The 21,087-nt window shown below is 50.7% G+C and overlaps 1 long non-coding RNA gene across 3 annotated transcripts in view; it reads left to right on the top strand.

The window, feature by feature from the left end:
* Positions 1-5,463, top strand: part of LOC108527395 (uncharacterized) — a 15,070-nt gene extending 9,607 nt beyond the window's left edge. The window contains exons 3-6 of one of the 3 annotated variants that reach the window (XR_001884798.1): positions 859-959; positions 1,078-1,150; positions 2,044-2,838; positions 4,360-5,463. This is a non-coding gene — a long non-coding RNA (uncharacterized LOC108527395). Of the gene's footprint in view, positions 1-858; positions 960-1,077; positions 1,151-2,043; positions 2,839-3,971; positions 4,145-4,359 lie in introns of those variants that run through there. The other 2 variants (XR_001884796.1, XR_001884797.1) reach the window with 2 other exon arrangements.
* The last annotated feature ends 15,624 nt before the right edge of the window (positions 5,464-21,087 follow it).

Genomic DNA, 21,087 nt, shown 5'->3' with positions numbered 1-21,087 from the left:
CCAACCGGAAGGGCTGTGGCTAAGAGGCCTGTGTGGAGCAAGTAGGCTCAAGAATGTCAGGGAGGCGAGGCACGGGGTGGCTCACGCCTGCAATCCCGGCACTTTGGGACGTCAAGGCGGGCAGATCACTTGAGGTCAGGAGTTCAAGACCAGCCTGGCCAATATGGCAAAACCCCATCTCTACTAAAACTACAAAATTAGCCAGGTGTGATGGCATGCCTGTAATCCCAGCTACTTGGGAGGCTGAAGCATGAGAATCGCTTGAACCTGGGAGGCAGAGATCGCGCTGCTGCACTCCAGCCAGCCTGGGTGACAGAGTAAGACTCTGCCTCAAAAAAAAAAAAAAAAGAAAAGAAAAGAAAAGAAAAAAAAAGAATGTCAGGTCACAGAGGCCAGAGTATGCAGGACCACCCTAGGGGAGCAGGGGGGCTGCATGTGCCTCTCCCCAGAGTTTACTGAAAGGAAACGTGTGTGTGTGTTGGGGGGTGGGCAGGGGGCTTGGGGTCAAGGAGAGAGGGTTGTCTGTCTGCCTGCTGAGCCAGGAGGTGGGATATTGGAACCATCAGGCCTGAAGACCACTCCTCCAGGCATCTCTGGGCTGCTGAGGGATCCCTGAGTAGATGATGTGATCTAAATATTTAGGCCCCCTCGCTCTTCTCTTTCTACTCTGGGAGGACCCAAGCCTCCACAGATGCAGGGCTATGATGGGTACCATGTGCTTGACAGCGCTGGAGAAGAGGCCTGGACCTGGCCAAGCAGGGGACCTTGGAGCAGAGGGGAAGGGGCAGGGAGACAGGGAGGAGGGGAGAGGGTGGTCTTCCTCCACACACACCCTTATTTATACTGTTCTTCCTGCAGGCAGCCCCGCACGGGGGCAAGGGGTGACACACAGAGAGAGAAGGGCCCACGGATTCCCAAGGTGCCCCGGATCCAGGGTGCTGAGATGCAAAGAGGAGAGGGTAAGTGGGGTGGAATGGAAGGAGGGGAAAGAGCTGGGAGCTAAGGTGAGAGCAGGGTGGGGCCAGGGGAGAATGAAAACCCAGCCTGTTGGTGGTTTCTTCTTTTTTTTTTTTTAAGAGCCACAAGCTGAGATCAAAGGTGATATTTTTACAGCAACTGAAATAGAAAACCACTGGGCACACACTGGGAGGTGAGCAGCCGGCACACAGGCCCCTTTATGCAGCCTGTGGCCACAGCAAGCACGCTGCCCTCTGCCATGGGGTGTGGGGGACAGTGTGGTGGGGATCTTCCCAATTCAGGTTCAAAGAAGATGTGAAGGGGATGAGCCACAACCCTTGGTGCTGAGAGAGGAGAGAGAGAGCCATGAAGGATCACTAGTCCAACATCCTTTCTGTTCTGTGCGCCCACTCACCTGCTCACTCACCGAATCACGTGTGGAACTAGCTGGCCCCCGCATACCAGGAGCCATACTCAGGCCCACCAGAGCAGAGGATCTCTGAGTGTGGGCCCCACACCAGCAGTGTCAGCGTGACCTGGAACATGCTAGAAATGCACATTCTCAGGCCCCAACCCAGACTTACTGCTCCAGAAACTCTGGGGTGGGCCCAGCCCTCAGGGTTTTAACAAACTCTCCAGATGACTGTGCACACTCAGTTGGAGAATCACTGTGCTGCATGACTTCAGTTTCCACATTGCTGCTTTGGGGAAAATAACACGTGTCTCACAAGGTTGAGCCCAGCATTAGCTAACACATGTGCTAGATGCGCCACCTGTGCCAGGTATCCTTCTAATCCCTTTATAACACACCTAACTCCTCACTGACTCTGAGATAGGAACTAATATTATCTTCATTTATTTCCTGAGATGAGGAAATGCAGGCACAGAGAGGCACAGTAACTTGGCCAGGGTCACACAGCTAGTAGGCAACAGAGCTTTGGAATCTACGGTTTCTAAAACTCCCCAACAAAAAGCCTCCAGCAGTGAGTCTGGCTCCCAGAATGTGTTCTGGGCATGGTTGAGAATGTGATGATGGCAGTTAGCATTACCTCACCTGAACTTGCGATGATGATCCCTGTTTTGTAGATGTGAAATCTGCTGCCTTGTCAAGATCAGGGAGTGAGTCAGCTGCAGAGACAGCCTGAGTGTCTGAAACCCATGTGGCCACAGGCCCTCACCATTCACAAAGCTTGGAGATCACAATATACCATTCTGGTCTTCTAGAAACATCCCAGCGTGTTGCAGGTGGAGTGTGAGCTCTGACAGACGTGGGCTGGAACCCTGGTTTGGCCACTCAGGGGCTGTGTAACCTTGAACAAATCATCTCCCCTCTCTGAGCCTCCGTTTCCTCCTGTGAAGGGCTTGGTGACAGTTCTCACTTTGTGGGGTTCCTGTGAGGGTTGGAGAAGATGACGTTTGTGCCCAGCCCAGAGCGTGCATGATTGGGTATCAGAAAGCAGCTTGTCCCTCTCTCTTCCCCCTTCCTGCTGCCACCTTGGTGGAAACACCAGCTTAGGACCCAGAAAAGTCCTGGGAGAAGAAGAACTAAGTTCCCAAGTGATGGAAATGCATTTGTCCTCCAGTTTGTCCTTTTCCAGAACTTGAAACAGCTGCCCTAGCTGGGGTTTGGGGGGTTAAACACTGGCACCTGCTGTGCCTAGTGCAAGTCAGGAGTGGGGTGACCTGTGAAGGGAGGGGAGGTGTCCTCTCTGAGCCATATCCACTGGCCAGACATCCTCAATCAGCCAAAGCATCTGAGCATCCGCCTGCTGCAAGACTGAGTCTGGCCCCGGCATCTGAAGCTCATTAGCGGCCTGCTCCCCAGGGGCTGACCCTGCTTGGTGAGAATTATCCCAGACAGAGCCACAGAGCAAAGACCAGGTGAGGTGTAGCCGTGAGGGGGTGGGGGGACGTATGGTCTCCCAGAGGCTCTGGGGGCCCCCAGAGAGCAGAGGAGGCTGGAGAAACAGCCACAGACTCACTGGCTGTGCAAAGGGGCAGCTTCCTCTTTGGGCCTCAGTTCCCTGACATGTATATCCCTGGAGGAGTGGCAAGCAAGGCACTCACTGGAGGTCTTCCAGCCCTGACATTCAGGGGTCCCAACCCGACCTCTAATTCCTGGCCTTGGAGGTCCAGCCCAGTGTTGGTGGGAAGCGAGGGATGGGTGGTGGGAGCTGGGGATAATTCAGGGGTGGGAAGCCATGGATTCCTCAGGCCTAGAGATCAGGGGAAGACCAGAAAGTGACACCACAGCTCAGAACAGGAAGCTAGGTGCTCCCTCAGTGCCCACGAGTGACAGAGATTGTGGTGTGGGTCAGAGGCAAGAAAGTGGGTGCGAGCCGAGCCTGCCTTCCGAAGACAGGGGCCCGCCAGGCAGATGGGCCAGGATCGAGTTCTTCTCCCTCTCTGCACTCACGCCTCCACCCTGCTGTCCAGTTAGGGCACAGTTAACTTTCGCTGGGCAGTTTTTATTGTCCACTGCTTTTATGCCAGGCACTGTGCCACGCACTGCACATGTATTGAAATAATTTAGCTCTTTCACTGGGCAGCAGGTCTCAGCCTGGAGTCTGGCCCTCACCTGGCAGCTTCTGACATTGACCTTTCTCCAGACACCTAGAGAGGTCTGACAGGCTGGCCCTAACCATGTCACTCAAGATGATGCCTCCTCACAACACTTAGCACTGACACTGGGCACTCTGCCTTTCTACTGACAGGAATGCTCTTGTCCCCTCCTCAGTCTCCTTCCCTCCTGGGAGCCAGGGCTCTGGGACCTGAGGAAAAGGGACAAGCAATGCTAGTCGAGAGGTGCTTCATGCAGACTTTGGTGAAGCCTGAAGAATGGTCTCCACCCATGCAGGGGGCTCTCTGCGGGGACTGGGACAGGCATGGGTCTCAGACAATCTCCCTGACCTTCCAGACAGCGCTGGACCTACACACGGCCATGGTGGGCTTCTCTGAACCTTGGCTTTTCTCGGGACCTCACAGCTTGGTTGCTGCTTTCTTTCTTTACACAGGTTAACATCATGAATAGGCCGGATGGCTGTTTCCTGAGCCAGGGAGCCCTGTGATTCATTTACCTCTCACAGGGCAACAATACCAGCATTTCTAAGAAAGGCCCAGAGAGACGGGGGGATCTCACCAAATTCACACAGCCTGTCAGAGCTGAGACAATCCTGGATGCCCAGACCCTGCCTAATTAAACAGTTTATCCCTTTCAAATATGAAATGTTGATTATATAACCATAGAAGAATTATAACATACAGATAAGCAAAAGTCAAAACAAATATGCTTTTCGTTTTTCAGAGAAACTTCCACTGCTCTTCCCCATCCCCCTCACCTCCCCAAACCACCCTCCCCAAAACCCCAGACATAATCAATATCTCTCCTTCATTTGCCAACAGCTGCTCCCTAAGGAGTAGGCCTTGACAGCAGATCCTGGAAGACAGCCTTAGACCGGATTCTGGAAAGGCCTGGAGTCTCTTCCGGAACCGCAGAGCTTCTGCCAAATGGAACTGTTTAAGCGCAGGATCTTGTAGAAAATACTCCCAGCCAGGAATCTAGAGACTGTGTCCAGCACTGTCTGGGCTGTGGATTGGCTGTGTGACCTTGGACCAGTCCCTGCTCCTTTCTGAGCCTTGGTGTCTTCAACTGTAAAATGAAGACTTAGACTTGATCAAGTGGCTTCCTTACAGCCTTTCTCAGACTGCCAGCTTCTCTTGGGCAAGAGCCATGCCTTCTCCTCTCTAGCAAACCATAGAATTTAGAATCAGAGGACAGGGTTCAACACAAAGTCCATCACTCCCGGACTGTGTATGTGACCGTGGGCAGAGCACTACACTACTCTGACGCTCCCCACGGAAAGACACAGACCAGAGTGCTCACCCTGTGGTCTGCCACAGACCCTGTGAGTGGTGGATGTCGAAGACCTTTGGACAATAGAGCGAGGTGCTCCACTAGGCTATCAGCCTGCCCCCTGCCTGCCCAGTGCCTGGCTCCATCCTGGCTCTGGAGATCTGGGCCCAGGCTTGTCAATGGAGCCACCATCTGCCCGTGGTGCTTACAGAGCTCTAGAAACAGGAGTGGGGACCCTGTGCCCAGCCTGCCGTATAAAGTGTCAGTAACGCTGCCCAGAGGCCTTGGGGCCCGTGACATCATGGACAGCAGTTTCCACGTTGGAGCTCACAGAGCTAAGTCCATTTGAAAAAATAGCACTGCCTTTTTTCTTCCTTTCTTTTTCCATTTTGGCTAAGGCATGGAAAGTGAAAGCTGCTGAATTACTGCAGGAAGAAGTAAAGGCTGGATTCTGAAAGTAGCTCTGGTTTCTGGGCCCTAAAATCAATGGTAGAACCTGGAAGCCTAGCCCCTGCTTCCTCATGCCCACCTTGCTCTGCTCCAGGATCCCCTGACAGGACCAAGGTCAAGGAAGACCATAGCCTGCCTCTAGCTCCCAGATGGATCTCATCTTGCCATCTAAAAAACAGGCATGATAGCTGTTCCCCTGATCATTGCTGGTAAGAATCAAATGCAACGATAGCCATCCCATCCATCCATCCATCCATCCATCCATTCAGTGTTTACAAAACACCTTCTATATAGCAGGCACTATTCTAGGAGCTGGGGTAGAGCAGAAAGCAAAGCAGACAAAACCTCTGCCTGCACGGAGCTGCTGTGGTGGGGAAGACAATCACCAGGTAGAGAAGGAAAGGATGCAGGACGCACTATGGAGGAAACCACCATGGGTGGGGGTGGGGGGATAGAGAGTGCCAGTGGGGAGGCACAGGGTCTATTTGCAGCGATTTTTGGTTTTTAGGATTTGGGTTTTTTTTTTTTTTTTTCGAGACAGGATCTCTCTCCGTCACCCAGGCTAGGGTGCAGTGCTGCGATCATGGCTCACAGCAGCCTCAACCTTCTGGGCTCAAGCAATCCTCCTATCTCGGCCTCCCAAAGTGCTGGAATTACAGGTATGAGCCTCTCCACCCAGCCTGTTGGCAGTTTTAAACAGGGTGGTCAGGGCAGGCCTCACTGAGAAGGGGGCCTTTGAGAGGATGCTGGAGAGGTGAGGAGGAAGCCCAGGGTCACCTGGGGGAAGGGTGTTCCCAGTCCTGGAAGGACGCTGGCTTCGTAGAAGCAAGGCACAGGGTAGAAATGTTCCCTCCATGTGTCTCCTGCTCCTCACAACCCTCGGCTCCATTCTGGGAACGGCATGCTCTGCACTTTAAGGGCACAGTTACAGATGGTACAGTCACTTCTTACCCGGGAGAGGCCTTTGCCCACCCCCTCTTGCATGTCAGGCCCCAGAGTATGCTGAGGGTGCCAGAGAGAACTCAGACCTGTGGCCTCACTGTAGCAGGTGGGGCGTCAGGAGGCCCGGGCTCTAGCCTGGCTCTGCCATTGGCGATGTGACATTAATAAGGCACTGCCCCTCCCTGGGCCTCAGTTTCTCTGTTTTTAAAATGGGATAATTGGTGGTTGCCAGGGGCTGAGGGAAGGGGACAGGGGGACATAACTGCTACTAGGTATGTGGTTTCCTATGTGGTGATGACAATGTTCTGGGATTTGGTAGTAAGATGATTGCACAACTTTGTGAATATGCTAAAGTGAACTGTACACTTAAAAAACTTAAAGAAAAAGATGGTGGTTGGATAAGATGACCTGTAAAGGAAGGAACATTAATTTTTTGTGTGCCTACAACACTCCAGGGTCTGGATTCAGCACTTGCATATCTCATGACCTCTAGGGTTCCTTCCTGTTCTGACTTTCTGTGACCCACCATGGTGATATTCAATGTTGCAGTCACTCATCAAGCTCAGCCTAAGCTTGATTCAGGTCCACAGCTAGGCTGGGGAAGAGAAGGGAGTACCGTCCCTTCCTGAAGGGGCTCAATGTCTGTGGAAGAAATCAGAAGTATGAATTGTGCCCAAGAGGTTTTTTGTTTTTTTAGGACTAGCTCCTTCCTTTCCTTTCTTTGTATAGGAAAAAACAAAACAAAACAAAACAAAAATACCAGGGTGGGCCAGGCACGGTGGCTCACGCTTGTAATCCCAGCACTTTGGGAGGCCAAGGCGGGCAGATCACCTGAGGTCAGGAGTTCAAGACCAGCCTGGCCGACATGGTGAAACCCTGTCTCTACTAAAAATACAAAAATTAGTCAGGCGTGGTGGTAGGCACCTGTAATCCCAGCTACTCGGGAGGCTGAGGCAGGAGAGTTGCTGGAACTGGGGTGGCAGAGGTGGCAGTGAGCCAAGATCATGCCAGTGTACTCCAGCCTAGGCAACAGAGCGAGACTCCATCTCAAAAAAAAAAAAAAAAAAGAAAGAAAAGAAAAGAAAAAAGTTCCCAGGGTGGGCACACACCTCTGTGGGCTGGGGGTTGGTTTATTCGTGTGTGCTTCAGGGCCTTTGGGCTGGTTGAGCAGGATGCAGCAGTGGACAAGCCAGACCCAGTCTGCCCTTAGGGAGTGAGACAGACTTTGAAACAATCAAGCACACAATTAAGAATTTATTTCATTATTGCGATCAGCGCCACAAAGGGAAAGCTCACAGTGTCTTGAATAGCTTGAGAGAGCGCTGGCTCTGCTGGAGGAGCTTTGAGGGTGTTGTAGGAACGATTAAGGAGTATGGAGAGGTGTGGAGATGACACAGACAGGTATTCCAGATAATGTGGAGGCCCCAAGGGTCGGCTGAGGCCTGGCAGTGAGGGCAGAGGGCAGAGAGCCTAGAGGCTGCCCCAGAAACAAGCTAGGCCTGGCCAAGCAGGACCTTAGAAGTTAGGCCCATACATACCCATGTACGCCTGTTGTCCCCTCACACTTTTACTTGTCCCAGATGAAACAGTAAACTATACAGCCACCCTACTTGCAGGCCACGTGAAGGGGTTTGTCCTAAGAACAACCCGCATTCCAGGAAGGCCTGGTCATCGCTGCCTGCATCCTGGCCTCTGGGCCTGCCGCTCTGCACGGCCAGCAGCGAGGGCCTGCCAGCCCGGCAGCCGCAGCGGTTACTTGAGCCAGATGATGGGCCTGCTTGGCAGCTCCTGGCCATCCGACCCCGCTGTCCTCTTCCCAGGCAGACCCTGCTGCCCCCTACGCCAGTTTCCCCTACTAGTATCTTGAGGTGAGAGCTTTTCCACCATGTCTCAGGCAAAGCATGGTTCTTGGCTCCAGGTTCGGTGAGCCGGTTTCCGGCCGTCCCCGCCCTCGGCTGCTCCCTGAGGACCTGTTCCAGGCCTTGGCCAGGCCAGGGCCTCACGCTTTTCCACTCTTGTTTTTCATTTCTGCCTCTCTTGATTGTCCTCTGTGTGACTGTCCCTCTGCTGGGCCTCCCTGTATCTCACCACCCTCCTCTTTCTCGCTCTTCTCTAGGGTAACCTGGCATTATAGAAAAGCATGTGCTTCAGGACAGATGGAACTGGATTCAAATCCCAGCCCTGTCACCTGCTGGCTGGGTGAGCTTGGGCAAATGTGTCCTCCCATCTGACTCAGGCTCCTGTCATGTGGAATGGGAATGAACCTTATAACTCCTGTTTCTCTGGGTGGTTGGAAGCTGAGATGAAGTCCACAAAGTGCCTTCTGGCAAACAGGAGGTGCCCAACAAACAGGCTTCCTCTTACCTTCCTCAGGCACTATCTTCTCCTTGACCTGCACATCTCACTCACTCACACACAAAACAAGAAACAGAAGCCCCCAGCTGGCCCCTAACTACTTCCCAGCCCTAGACTTGACATCACCAACAGCATCCCTGCAGCATGCTCACGGCCACCCCGCCACGGGGGTGAGGGAGGCTCATACCTGGAGGGCCTGACTATACTATGAGGCTCTCCAGGTGTCTTCTGAGCTGTGACTCAGGTACCAGAGTCTTGTTTTTTCACCACATGCAGGACAGGAGAGGCAACCTGTCAACACCACCCCTGGCCTGCAGGCTCCTCACTGTGTCCCCATGTCACATCCCTGCACTTTCCAGCCTCCAGCTCTTACCAGTGCCCTTGACCCCATCTGGAATATCCTTCTTCTCCCCGCTGTCCCCTGCCCCCAAGCCTAGGCCTCACACCAGCTCTGGGGCTTAGACATGACAGAGGAGGAAACTGAGGCTCAGGGACATTCTGATGTTTGTGTGTTTTATGACAATGTGTTCTGTGTGATATATTGTGTCACTTCTTAAAAGGCAAAATGAAACAGGTTGTCTGGGTTACAGTGGATCTGGAATGGAAACAAAGGTCTGCAGAACTCCAAATTTCTCATTCATCCTCTTCCCTCTGCCACACCCCTTACATGGTGTTGACTACACGGACCCTACTATAACTTACTTCCTAGGTGTCACTTAACAAGCAATTGTGTCAATAAACCCATACATCTATGGCCATTGACTTTTATTTTTCTTTAAAGAAGCAGAGTCTTGTTCTGTTGCCCAGGCTGGATGCAATGGCACGATCACCGCTCACTGCAATGTCAATCTCCTGGGCTCAAGTGATCCTCCTGCCTCAGTCTCCCTAGTGGCTGGAACCACGGGTGCACACTACCACCTTCAGCTAATTTTCTTTTTTAAAATTTTGTAGAGACAGGGGTCTCATTATGTTGCCCAGGGTGGTTTCAGACCCCCTAATCTCAAGCAATCTTCTCATCTTGGCCTCCCAAATTGCTGGGATTACTGTGTGATATATTGTGACCATGCCTAGCCTGGTCAATTGATTATTGACAAGAGTGCCAAGACATCTAGTGGAGAAATAATAGGTGTTTTTTTTTTTTTTTTTTTTTTAAACAAGTGATGCTGTTCCAGCTAAAACTAGAAAATCCTTACGAGAAAACATAGATGTAAATCCTTGTGACCTTGAAGTAGACAATGGTTTTTTCTACATGGTGCCAAAAGCACAAGCAACTGAATGAAAAAATAGAGAAATTGAACTTCATCAAAATTAAAAATGTTGTGTTTCAAAGGATATTATCAAGAAAGTGAACAACCCACAGAATGGGAGGAAATACTTGCACATGAAGTATTCTAGTAACTGGAATACATAAAGAACTCTTTGCAACTCAACAAGAAAAGGACAAATAACTTAATTTTTAAGTGGGCAAAATATTTGAACAGGTATTTCTCCAAAGAAGATATACAAATAGCCAATAAGCACTTAAAAAGATACGCCACACCATTACTCACTGGGGAAATGCAAATCAAAACCACCATGTGATATGCCATTCACACTTACCAGGATGGTTATAATGAAAAATACCAAATTAACAAGTGTTGTCAAGAACGTGCAAAAATTGGAACTCTCATAATGTAAAATAGGACAGCCACAGCTGGGCACAGTGGCTCATGCCTGTAATCCCAGCACTTTGGGAGGCTGAGGCAGGTGGATCACGAAAGGTCAGGGGTTCGAGACCAGCCTGGCCAACATGGTGAAACCCCGTTTCTACTAAAAATACAACAAATTGGGCCAGGTGTAGTGGCTCATACCTGTAATCCCAGCACTTTGGGAGGCCAAGGTAGGCAGATCACGTGAGATCAGGGGTTTGAGACCAGTCTGGCCAACATGGTGAAACCCAGTCTCTACTAAAAATACAAAAAAAGTTAGCTGGGCGTGGTGGCAGGTGCCTGTAATCCCAGCTACTCGGGAGGCTGAGGTAGGAGAATTGCTCAAACCCGGGAGTTGGATGTTGCAGTGAGTCGAGATTGCGCCATTGCACTCCAGTCTGGGCAACAGAGTGAGACTCTGTCTCAAAACAAAAACAAAAAACAAAACAAAAAACAAAAAAATTTAGCCAGGCATTGTGGCAGGCACCTGTAATCCTAACTACTTGGGAGGCTGAGGCAGGAGAATCGCTTCAACCCAGGAGGCAGAAGTTGCAGTGAGCCGAGATTGTGCCATTGCAGCCTGGGCAACAAGAGTGAAACTCCGTCTCAAAAAAAAAAAAAAAAAAAAAAAAAAAAACAGCCACTACAGAGAACAGCTTGACAGTTCCCTTAAAGTCATATAGTTACCATATGATCCAGCAGTTCCATCCCTAGGTACATATACAAGAGAACTGAAAGCATGTATTTCACACAAACACTTGGCACGTGAATGTTCATAGAAGCATTATTTGTAATAGCCAAAAAGTAGAAACAACCCAAATGTCCCTCAACTGATAAACAAGTCAACAAAATGTGGTATATCCATACAATAAAATATTAACCAACCATGAGGAAATGAAGGAGTTTGATGCATGCTACAACATAAACATGAAAATGAACTTGAACTGTCCAGAATAGGAAAATCCATAGAGACAAAAAGAATTAGCAGTTTCTAGGGGCTGGAGTGGTGGGTGGAATGAAAAGTGACTGCTAATGGGTATGGGATTGATTTTTGGGGTGATGGATGAAAATGTTCTGAAATTAGAAAGTAGTGATGGTTGTGCAACTTTGTAAATATACTAAAAACCACTGAACGATACGCTGTAACAGGGTGAATGTGTGGTATAGAAGTTATATCTCAAATATCTTTCCTTTCCAACTTATAGGTTCAAGTGGTACATGTACAGGTTTGTTACACGGGTAAATTGCATGTTATGGGAGTTTGGTGTATAGATAATTTTGTCACCCAGGTAATCAGTGTAATATTAGTCCTTACCCTCCTTCCCTAATCCACCTTCAGATAGGCCCCCATGTCTATTGTTCTCTTCGTGTCCATGTGTACTCAATGTTTAGCTCCCACCTAAAAGTGAGAACAGTATTTAGTTTCCTGTTTCTGCATTAATTCACGTAGGCTTATGGCCTCCAGTTCCATCCATGTTGCTGCAAAGGCCATGATCTCATTTTTTATAGCTGCATAGTATTCCATGGTGTATATGTACCACATTTTCTTTATCCAGTCCACTGTTGATGAGCATCTAGATTGATTCCGTATCTTTGCTATTGTGAATAGGGCTGCAATAAACATACGTGTGCCTGTGTCTTTATGGTAGAATAATTTATATTCATCTGGGTATGTAACCAATAATGGGATTGCTGTGTCAAATGGTAGTTCTATTTAAGTTTTTTGAGACATCTCTAGACTGCTTTCCACAGTGGCTGAACTAGTTTACATTCTCACCAGTGGTGCATACACATACTATTTTCTCCACAACCTCACCAACATCTGTTGTTTTTGACTTTTTAATAATACCCATTCTCACTGGTATAAGACTGTATCTTACTGTGGTTTTGTTTTGCATTTCTCTAATGATTAGTGATGTTGAACATTTTTCATTCCTTTTTGGCCACATGTATGTCTTCTTTTAAGAAGCATCTGTTCATGTCTTTTGCTCATTTTTTTAACTTAAAAATTGTTTTAATTATTACTTTTTAAAAATTGAGATGAGGGCCGGTCATGGTGGCTCAAGCCTGTAATCCCAGCACTCTGGGAGGCCGAGACGGGTGGATCACGAGATCAGGAGATCGAGACCATCCTGGCTAACACGGTGAAACCCCGTCTCTACTAAAAAATACAAAAAACTAGCCGGGCGAGGTGGCGGGCGCCGGTAGTCCCAGCTACTCAGGAGGCTGAGGCAGGAGAATGGCGTGAACCCGGGAGGCAGAGCTTGCAGTGAGCTGAGATCCGGCCACTGCACTCCAGCCTGGGCGACAGAGCGAGACTCCGTCTCAAAAAAAAAAAAAAAAAAAAAAAAATTGAGATGAGGTCTCACCATGTTGCCCAGGCTGATCTCAACCTCCTCAGCTCAAGTGATATCTCCTACCTTGGCCTCTCAAAGTGCTGGGATTAGAGGCATAAGCCACTATACCCAGCCTTTTGCTCATTTTTAAATGGGGTTTTTTTTGCTTGTTGATCTGTTTGAGTTTCTTATAGCTTCTGGACATTAGACCTTTGTCAGATGCATAGTTTGCAAATATCAAGATTTTTTTTAAAGGTACTTGTGTGGATCTGGAGAGAATGTTGCAGAACACTGAGCCCAATGTTCTCCCTCTCCTGCTTCAACACACCTCCATGCTAAAGATGGGGAAGCTATAGCCCAGAGAGGGGAAGGATCACACAGCATGTCTGAGACAGAGCAGGGTCTAGAACCTGTTGCCTATTGCCACCCCGCTGTTCCCTGACTAGACTGTTAAGTCTTGGAGAACAGGAACCTTTATTAATTTTGTACTCCCTGTAACAACAGCATAGGACTCAACACATTGCAGTGGAAATAGGATTGCTCTAATTGCAAGAGAGTAGATAGAGACCCTATTCTGATGATCCTAAGGAAACATGGATTCACTGGCCCCATAATTGGGAAGGACAGGCTTGGGGACTCAAATGGCACCCCATCTCCACCCCACTACCTGTTTCTTCTTTTCCTTCTTCATTGTCCTTGTCTTCCTCACATGGCAGGGAATACAGGGTAGGAAGCTCTGGGGATCACGCCTTTGGAACTTGCATTCCAAAGTGGGGCTGACTCCTTTCTTCCAGAACCCATTCATACATCACAGGGAAATAGCTCTATTTGGTCCAGTTGGGTCATATCCTCTTCCTGGACCAATTATGTGGCTAGGAAGATAGAATTCTCCACAAGGCCAGGCCTTCTATCAGGGGACTGGGTTCTGTGCCTGAGAACCCCATCAGAACTTCATAAAGTTGGGGGATGGCAGGGAGGGGTGTTGTTATCATTAGAAGTGAAAGAGAGGTTGGGCAGGCAAAAACTCAGCTGCCCCTCCCGTAAGCACTCAGGCCATTGTGGGAATGATCCGCTAGCCAGGGGAAAAGGCAGTCATGGTGTTTGGATGCAGAGTGGCCTGGGGTTCAAGACCCAGCTTCTTCACTTTCTGGCTGTGTGCAGGTGGGCAAGGGACCTCCCAGAGCCTCATTTTTCCAGACTTCAAAGTGAAAACAATAATCCCAGCCTATAGAGTTGTAGGATATTTGAGATAAGGGCAATGCAGTGGTAGCCCAGAGCCTAGTGCATAGTAGGGGTTGTGCTCAGGTTGGTCATTGTCATTGTTATTGATGCTTTGGGTGGGTCGATGTTTAGCTTCAAGTCAGAACCTGGGGATTCTGCGAAAATGCTTCAGACAGTGGGAGCTTGTCTAGGCCCAGTCCCCTGCACCAGGGTTAAGGGGAATGGCAGTGACAGACATGACTCCTCCCAGGTAAGGATTATAGAAGATGTCCTATCTGTGCGGCATGAGAGGTGACTTGACCCCTAGGAGTCCTGAACTCAGGGTCAGCCCAGCACTGCCCCAACCTGCTGGTTGACCTTGGCCTGGTGACCTGCCATCTCTGAGCTCAATGATCCCTGAACCAGTGACAGCTCTGCATGCCTGCTCACGATTCCTGCTCATCTAAGGCTGCTAGAAAGTCAACAGTGTCACCTCCCACACTCCCTGTTTTTTTAAAAGGGATGGAGCAGCTCTTACCACAGAGTTGAGCATCTGCCCTTCTCAAGGCCCTGTGCTGGGCTTGAGGACTCAGGTGACTCTGACCCAGCCTGTCCTCAAGGGCCTGCAGCCTGGCTAGGTGAATCAACATGGCACCCTGAACAAGGATAGCTCAGGCACTGACTCTCCGTGTGACCTTGGGCAAGTCACCGCCTCCCCCTGGAGCTCTCGTTTTCCCATCTGTAAGAGAAGGGGTTAAACATGAGGATGAGAGCCTACAGCTCCAAAGAGGTGGATGGAGAGCCCACCCCCATACCTCAGCCTCGGCTTGGAGTCTAGTGACATCATCCACAACCCTCTCCCGTTTCCCTGACAACTGGGGTGCTGGCCGAGGCTCCCCAGTGGCCCAGACTGTCTGGATTTCCTTGCATATAACTATAGCTCGTCCACATTTTCACAATTAAATTGTCAGTTTGGGTTAAGTGTTGTCTGCTGATGGCTGTCAACCTCTCTCTGGCTCTCCTCACTCTTCACCCAGAGCAGGTAAGTGAGAACGTCCTGCCTGTCCCTCAGTGCCATGGAAAGGGACTAGGATGTGAGTGACAGGCAGGAGAACTGGGTTCCAGGGTAGCTCTGCCATGCACTTGCTGTGTGATCTTGGGTAAGTCACTTGTCCTCTCTGGGCCTAGGTCTCCCCATCTTAACAACAGAGCTAATCACCTCTGCCCAGCCTCCCTCTCAAGCCAGTGGCGAGGCTCAAAGGAGCCCACCCATAACTGTGGCAGGGCTTAGAAAACTGGAAACCTCAGCTTGAGGTCTGGGATGGTTAATAAAATGAGCGAGCGGACCTTGAGAGGGACTTCTCTGAATCCCCACCAGACAGACAGGTAAGTCAGTTCCCCTCTGGTCTACCCAGCATCCTTCTGGCTACAGATCTAGCCCAGGTCTTCTCCCTCTCAGGTCTGTTCCTAGATTGAAAAGGACAGAAAAAGTGCTCTTCCCAACAGGGCTTGGCACTGAAGATGCAGAGCAGAGGCGCTAGACCAGATGACCAAGGGCCCTGCTTCCCACCACAGGTGTGCCCAGGCAGGTGGCTCAGCTGCTGCCTCAGTGGCCAGGCTGTCCCTCCCATCCACTAGCCCAAGTCATTCCTGCTGCTACCCCAACTTTCCCCTCATAGGCTTCCAGGAGCTCCATCTCCCCTCATCTTCCCATCCAATCCCAGACCTGCCCCAGACTTGAATCCCAAACCTGACCTTACCCCTTCCCTCTTCAGACCTCCTCCATGTCTCCCTTGGCAAAGCCCAAGCTCCCTAGCCCAGCACTGAAGGCCCCCCATGGCATGGGCCTGGCTTCCTCTCTCATTATTCTCCCTCCTATTGTTCTTCATGCCACCAGTACCGAACCACCCACTTACCCTTCTCTGAAAGCAAACTTCTCCTTCTTGTCTTTGCTTATACTGTTCCCCTGCTGGGAATGCCCTCCCACTTCCCCAGTCACCTGACAATTCCTCTCCCACCTGCACATTATTTATATAGACATGAATGCTAAGTACAGATGAGTTCTCCATCTGGAACTGTTTATGTACCTGGCAGAAAAGGAACTAACCTTTATCAAGGACCGATTACGTGCTGAGCATTTTACATACATCATCTCCCCTTTAAGCCCCACAGCAACCCAGGCAGTAAATTTCACTCCTCCTATTTTTCGGGTGAAAAAACTGATGATCAGAGACATGAAGTGTCTTTTCCAAGGCCAAACAGAGGTTGCTTTTGAGTTGCAACCCCGAACTGTGTGATGCAGAGCCCATGCTTGTTTTAGGGCCAGGTGGAAGCACTTCCCTTAGGGTTATATCTGTGTCCGGGGACACAAATATAAAATACTGTACATATATAAATAACTGTACATATATAAAATAACAAGTACATAAAAATACTTGTTATTAAGTAAGGTTGTGCTGCTTTGTAACGCTAGGGACCATTGTGATGTGCCTAAGGCTATCCTATATAAGAGGGGACCCCAGGAGGACAGCCAGGACCCCTGGGGGAATCACAGGATCTGCTCTAGACGGAGGAGGATCTTTTCCAAGACAGAGCCATTCATAATGGAAGACACCATCCTGAAGGGAGTGAGCTCCCATCCTTGGGGGTATGCAAGCAGAGGCTGGATAACATTCACGCATTCGTTTGGCAACTTTGTAGGAATTACTGTCCAGCCCTGGTGCAGTACTGGGGACAAAGCAGCGGATGACAGAGCCATCACTGACCACATGCTGCCCCCAGATCAGCAGAGGCATTACAAGGCTCTGGTGGCCAGAACCTCCGGGTTATGAGAGGGGGTGGCCCAACTATAAGATTCTAAGATTCTGAAATGACATTAGACAAATAATTGCATTTTTTTTTTTTTTTTTTTTTAGCTTTTTCACTCTTTAAGCCTGGCTGCTGCTTGTCTCTATTGCTACATAATAAACCTTGTCAAGATTTAGTAGCTTAAAGCCATAATGGACTCTCCTGCTTCTGTGGGCTGGCCCAGCAGCTCTGCTGACCTTGCGGCGCTGGCTCGCGCAGCTGCATGTGACTGATGGGCCAGCCGATACAGCAAAGGCCTCTCTCTGCCCCAGCCTGGGCTTCTGACCTTGCAGCTGGGCTGGGCCCCAACAGGATGAAGGCAGAAGCTGCAAGGCCCCAAGTCCTGGGCAGCAGAATACAGGCCACATCTACTAGTCAAGCAAGTCATGAGGTCAGCCTAGAGGGAGGGGTGGGGACAGAGCCTTCGCCTTTGCATGGAGTCACACTCCAAAGGGTCTTTATGTTCTGGGATGGGAGGAATTGGTGCTACTAAAAAGCTGCCTCACTGGCCTGCTCAGAAAGGCTTCAGAACCAGTGACAAATAACTGCATGGCTTATGCCTGGATGTCAGGAGACCTGATTTCTGTCTCCTGCACCACTAACCAAGTGATGTATGACCCTTCTGTCAGCATCAGTTTCTACATGTGTACAGTGGGGGCACTGAGCATGGTAGGTCTCTGGCCCTGTGTGTGTGTGTGATGGGATGAAACTCAGACAATGCCTCCCCTCTTCTCCCAGGTGCAGAGACACTGACGTACACATATCAGAGAAGCAGAAGCCCAACTGTAGAAGAAACTGCCATCCTGACACAAATGCCCCTTTGGCCCACTGCCTCCTATGCCTCCTCTTCTGGTGACAGGCACTGCACCCGGCCATGCCCAGAGCCCCTTTCCCGTGCCAATAACAGATGTGCATCAAAGGGAGAGCGCAGGACTCAAACAAAGCCAATCAGCCGCCTTCCCTGGGACTGATTCAGAAGCCCTAGGAGACAGAGGTCTCATTTGACTGGAATTTCTAACTGGGGCTGTTAGTGGCTGCATCCCAATGGGGAGAAATGAGGCCCAGGTGAGTTCAAAGATAGCAGGAAGAAGCAGAAGTGAGTTTGAGACAGCACAGCGTCTCCAGGGGCCCAGGGCCCCAGCACCAGCCCGGAGCCCTCCTGAGTGCAGTAGGGCCACGAGTTACCCCGGTTTCTCCTGCGGGAACCAGTCAGTTTCTCTGGTGTTGAAGCTGGTTGGGGTTGGGTTTCTTCTCTCCTGGAGCTGCAAGAGGCCTGAGAAACACAAACATTGTCTCCTGAGCAGCCACCACCATGATTAAACAACTGAGGGTTGAAAGCAGCCTTTCAGACGTGACGCCCTCAGTAGACATGACGGGTGGCATTTTGTTACGTGCACCCAGGAAAGACACCTCCTGTCTCTCCATGGTGCCCCAGGCCTGCTCCCTGAGCCCTGTAAAATAACAACACCTCCCCTGAGGTAACTGAGGGGGAGGAGGAGGACATACCCTACCCTGGGTAGTGGGCAGAGGTTCCAGCAGCCCACAGACCCAGGGTTTGCAGCCAGGCCCACTCACTGACAGAGAGATCTTGCATGAATTACCTGACAGACCTGGCCCAGTGTGCTCATCTGCAGAGCAATGCCTGTCTCATGCATAGGCACAGAAACTGCCTGGCACACAGTAGGTGCTTGTTCAACCAATACAATTTCTTACAATGTTATTTCTCAGTAAAATTGAGAAGGAGTGGTTTCGTGGCTTTCCTGTTTTGCAGATGATGAAACTAAGGATCCCAGAGGCTGAGTGACTTCCCTGGAGTCCCTCGGTGGGTTAAGTGGAGGAGGTGAGTCTGATAGCCAGGCCCAGGTGCTCTGATGACAGGCCTGCTACTATTTGGTCCCCTCACCCCACCCTTGCCTGGAAGATCTAGCCTCACAGGGCGTTCTAGAAACAGCTGGGCTGGGCTGCTCTGCTGAGACCCCCTGTTCATGTGTCTTCTCAGAAAGGCCTTTCTAAAAGCACCCTGGTGGTGGAAGCAGGGCCCTTTAGTCTCATTGTAACCAGTGAGAAATGGGAAATGGTGATGACGGCCTCTGCCCTGCCCTGCCCTCCCCCGAGATGTGTCCAGAACCAGGATGAGGGATCTCAAAAAATGGTTCTGGCCAGGCGCAGTGCCTCACGCCTGCAATCCCAGCACTTTGGGAGGTCAAGGTGGGTGGACCACTTGAGGTCAGGAGTTCGAGACCAGCCCGGCCAACATGGTGAAACCCGTCTCTACTAAAAATACAAAAATTAATTGGGTGTGGTGGTGGGCGCCTGTAGTCCCAGCTACTTGGAAGGCTGAGACACAAGAATCGCTTTAACCCAAAAGGCCGAGGTTGCAGTGAGGCGAGACAGCGCCATTGCACTCCAGCCTGGGCAACAACAGTGAAACTCTGTCTCAGAAAAAAAAAAAAAAGATTCTGGGAAGCCAGCATCCGCCAGGTGGCCTGGGGTCGGGAGAGGGAGAGTACTTGTGGGCTTCCTTCATCCACATTCATGGCTCATCCTATGGCACAGGTTGGCTTGGTGGTGAGAAGAGCATGGCCTAGGGAGTGCTGGTTCCAGGCTAGAAGGAGTCATCTATGGAGCGGGTCCAAATCCAACCAGGAGCCTGGGATCCATGAGTCCAGCCCATGCCAGCTGCCCCCAGCCAACCTGCAGACATGGGAGGGAGAGGCGTGTGCTTGTGGATGATGCCACAGAGACTCTGTACACAGCAAAAGCAGAGCAAAACACTGTCACTCTTTTTTTTTTTTTTTTTGAGATGGAGTCTTGCTCTGTCACTCAGGTTAGGGTGCAGTGGTACCATCTTGGCTCACTGCAACCTCTGCTACCCAGGTTCAAGCGATTCTCCTACCTCAGCCTCCCAAGTAGCTAGGATTACAGGTGCCCGCCACCACACCTGGCTAATTTTTGTATTTTTAGCAGAGATGGGGTTTCACCATGTTGTCCAGGCTGGTCTTGAACTCCTGACCTCAAGTGATCCACCCACCTCGGCCTCTCAAAGTGCTGGGATTACAGGCGTGAGCCACTGCACCTAGCTGCCACTCTCTTTTGATTCACTTGGTGAAGCGACAGCAGTGAGCTGAGCAGGGCCCCCCCACATCCCCCTTTCACACACCGCAAAGTCGTTGCCCAGGGTGGGTGATCTTGACCCTTCTCCTTACTGGCTGGTTTCGGCTTTCTCTGGACCAGCCTTCGTTGCTGTGGGAGGCATAAAGTGCTGAGGTCCGAGTATGGGTAGTGGGCTTAGGGAAGACAGAGAAGGCTTCTGGGGGACATCTGGGGTTGTGGTCACACAGCATACTTGGGTCAGGAGCCCCAACATGTGCGGGTTCTAGAGCTGAAAAGGCCCTTAGAGGTTCAACCCTTCACTTATAGATGGGCGACTGGGGCTCAGACAAAGCAAAATAACTACCTGACTCACACAGCAAACTAGTGACGTGGCTCACTCAGGACTGCAACCAGTTCTCCTGCACCCCCATCCGGCGCCCCTAGAAACAGGTGACTGCCCCCCACCATCTCCACCAAGGCTTTGGCCTAAGGGAAGGAAGCTGAGGTGGGTAGAGGGGTCACTAGAGGTCAGCATGGCCAACGGAACTGTGTCCGCCCTCACCTCCATGTCCTTTCAGCCTGGGTGCCTCCCTGGGCAGGGCTGGTGCAGGGATGGGGGTGGGGGGAAAGGGGTGTGCCCCTGGCCAGTGGCAGTCAGGCAGGGGCTGAGAAGCCAGCTGACAGGAAGCCCCCAGCATGTCTGGGCGATCAGATCACCAGAATCACCTGGGCTGATTGAGAAGAAAAATATATTCACATCCACGTCCACAGTGGCAGCAGCCAGGGGCTTGGGGCCTCATCCCCTCTGAAGAGGAGTCTGCAGCCCAGGTGGCTAGCACAGGCCAGATACACAGTGGCCCTTGAGGAGGACTGGACAGAGGGAAGTAGAAGGGACCGCAAGGGGGAAGGTCAGTTGGTTCTAAAGATGAAAACAAAATTCTTCTCAAGTACTGCCTATTATACAAATGGGGAGACTTGGGTGCAGGGAGGGGCAGACCCTCACCCCAAGTCTCCTTTGATTTTCAATGCAAGCTTTTGGCATCACTTTCTCATAGCCCTTCCCCCTACTCCCACCCACCAGGCAGGTTTCCAGCCCTAGCTGATGATGCCTGGGTCCTGATCCAAAGGACACAGCTGAGTAGCTGGCAGGGGGCAGGAGGAGGCAGGGCTGAGCTTCAGGAGTATGGGATGTTCTCCTGGTTTCCTTCAACTCCCCACAAGACAATGGAAAGTCGCTATCCTTCCCCCATGTGTTCACTGGGAGCCACCAGCCATAGTGAACTCTGAGCCAGAGAGATCTGCGTTCAAATATCAGCTCCCTTTTGAGCCTCAGCTTCCACATCTGTGAAATGGGAATACTAATCCT

Source organism: Rhinopithecus bieti, unplaced genomic scaffold (genome assembly GCF_001698545.2).
Source record: "Rhinopithecus bieti isolate Rb0 unplaced genomic scaffold, ASM169854v2 scaffold_2574, whole genome shotgun sequence".
NCBI lineage: Eukaryota > Metazoa > Chordata > Mammalia > Primates > Cercopithecidae > Rhinopithecus > Rhinopithecus bieti.
This window is presented reverse-complemented; position numbering and strand designations above follow the sequence as displayed.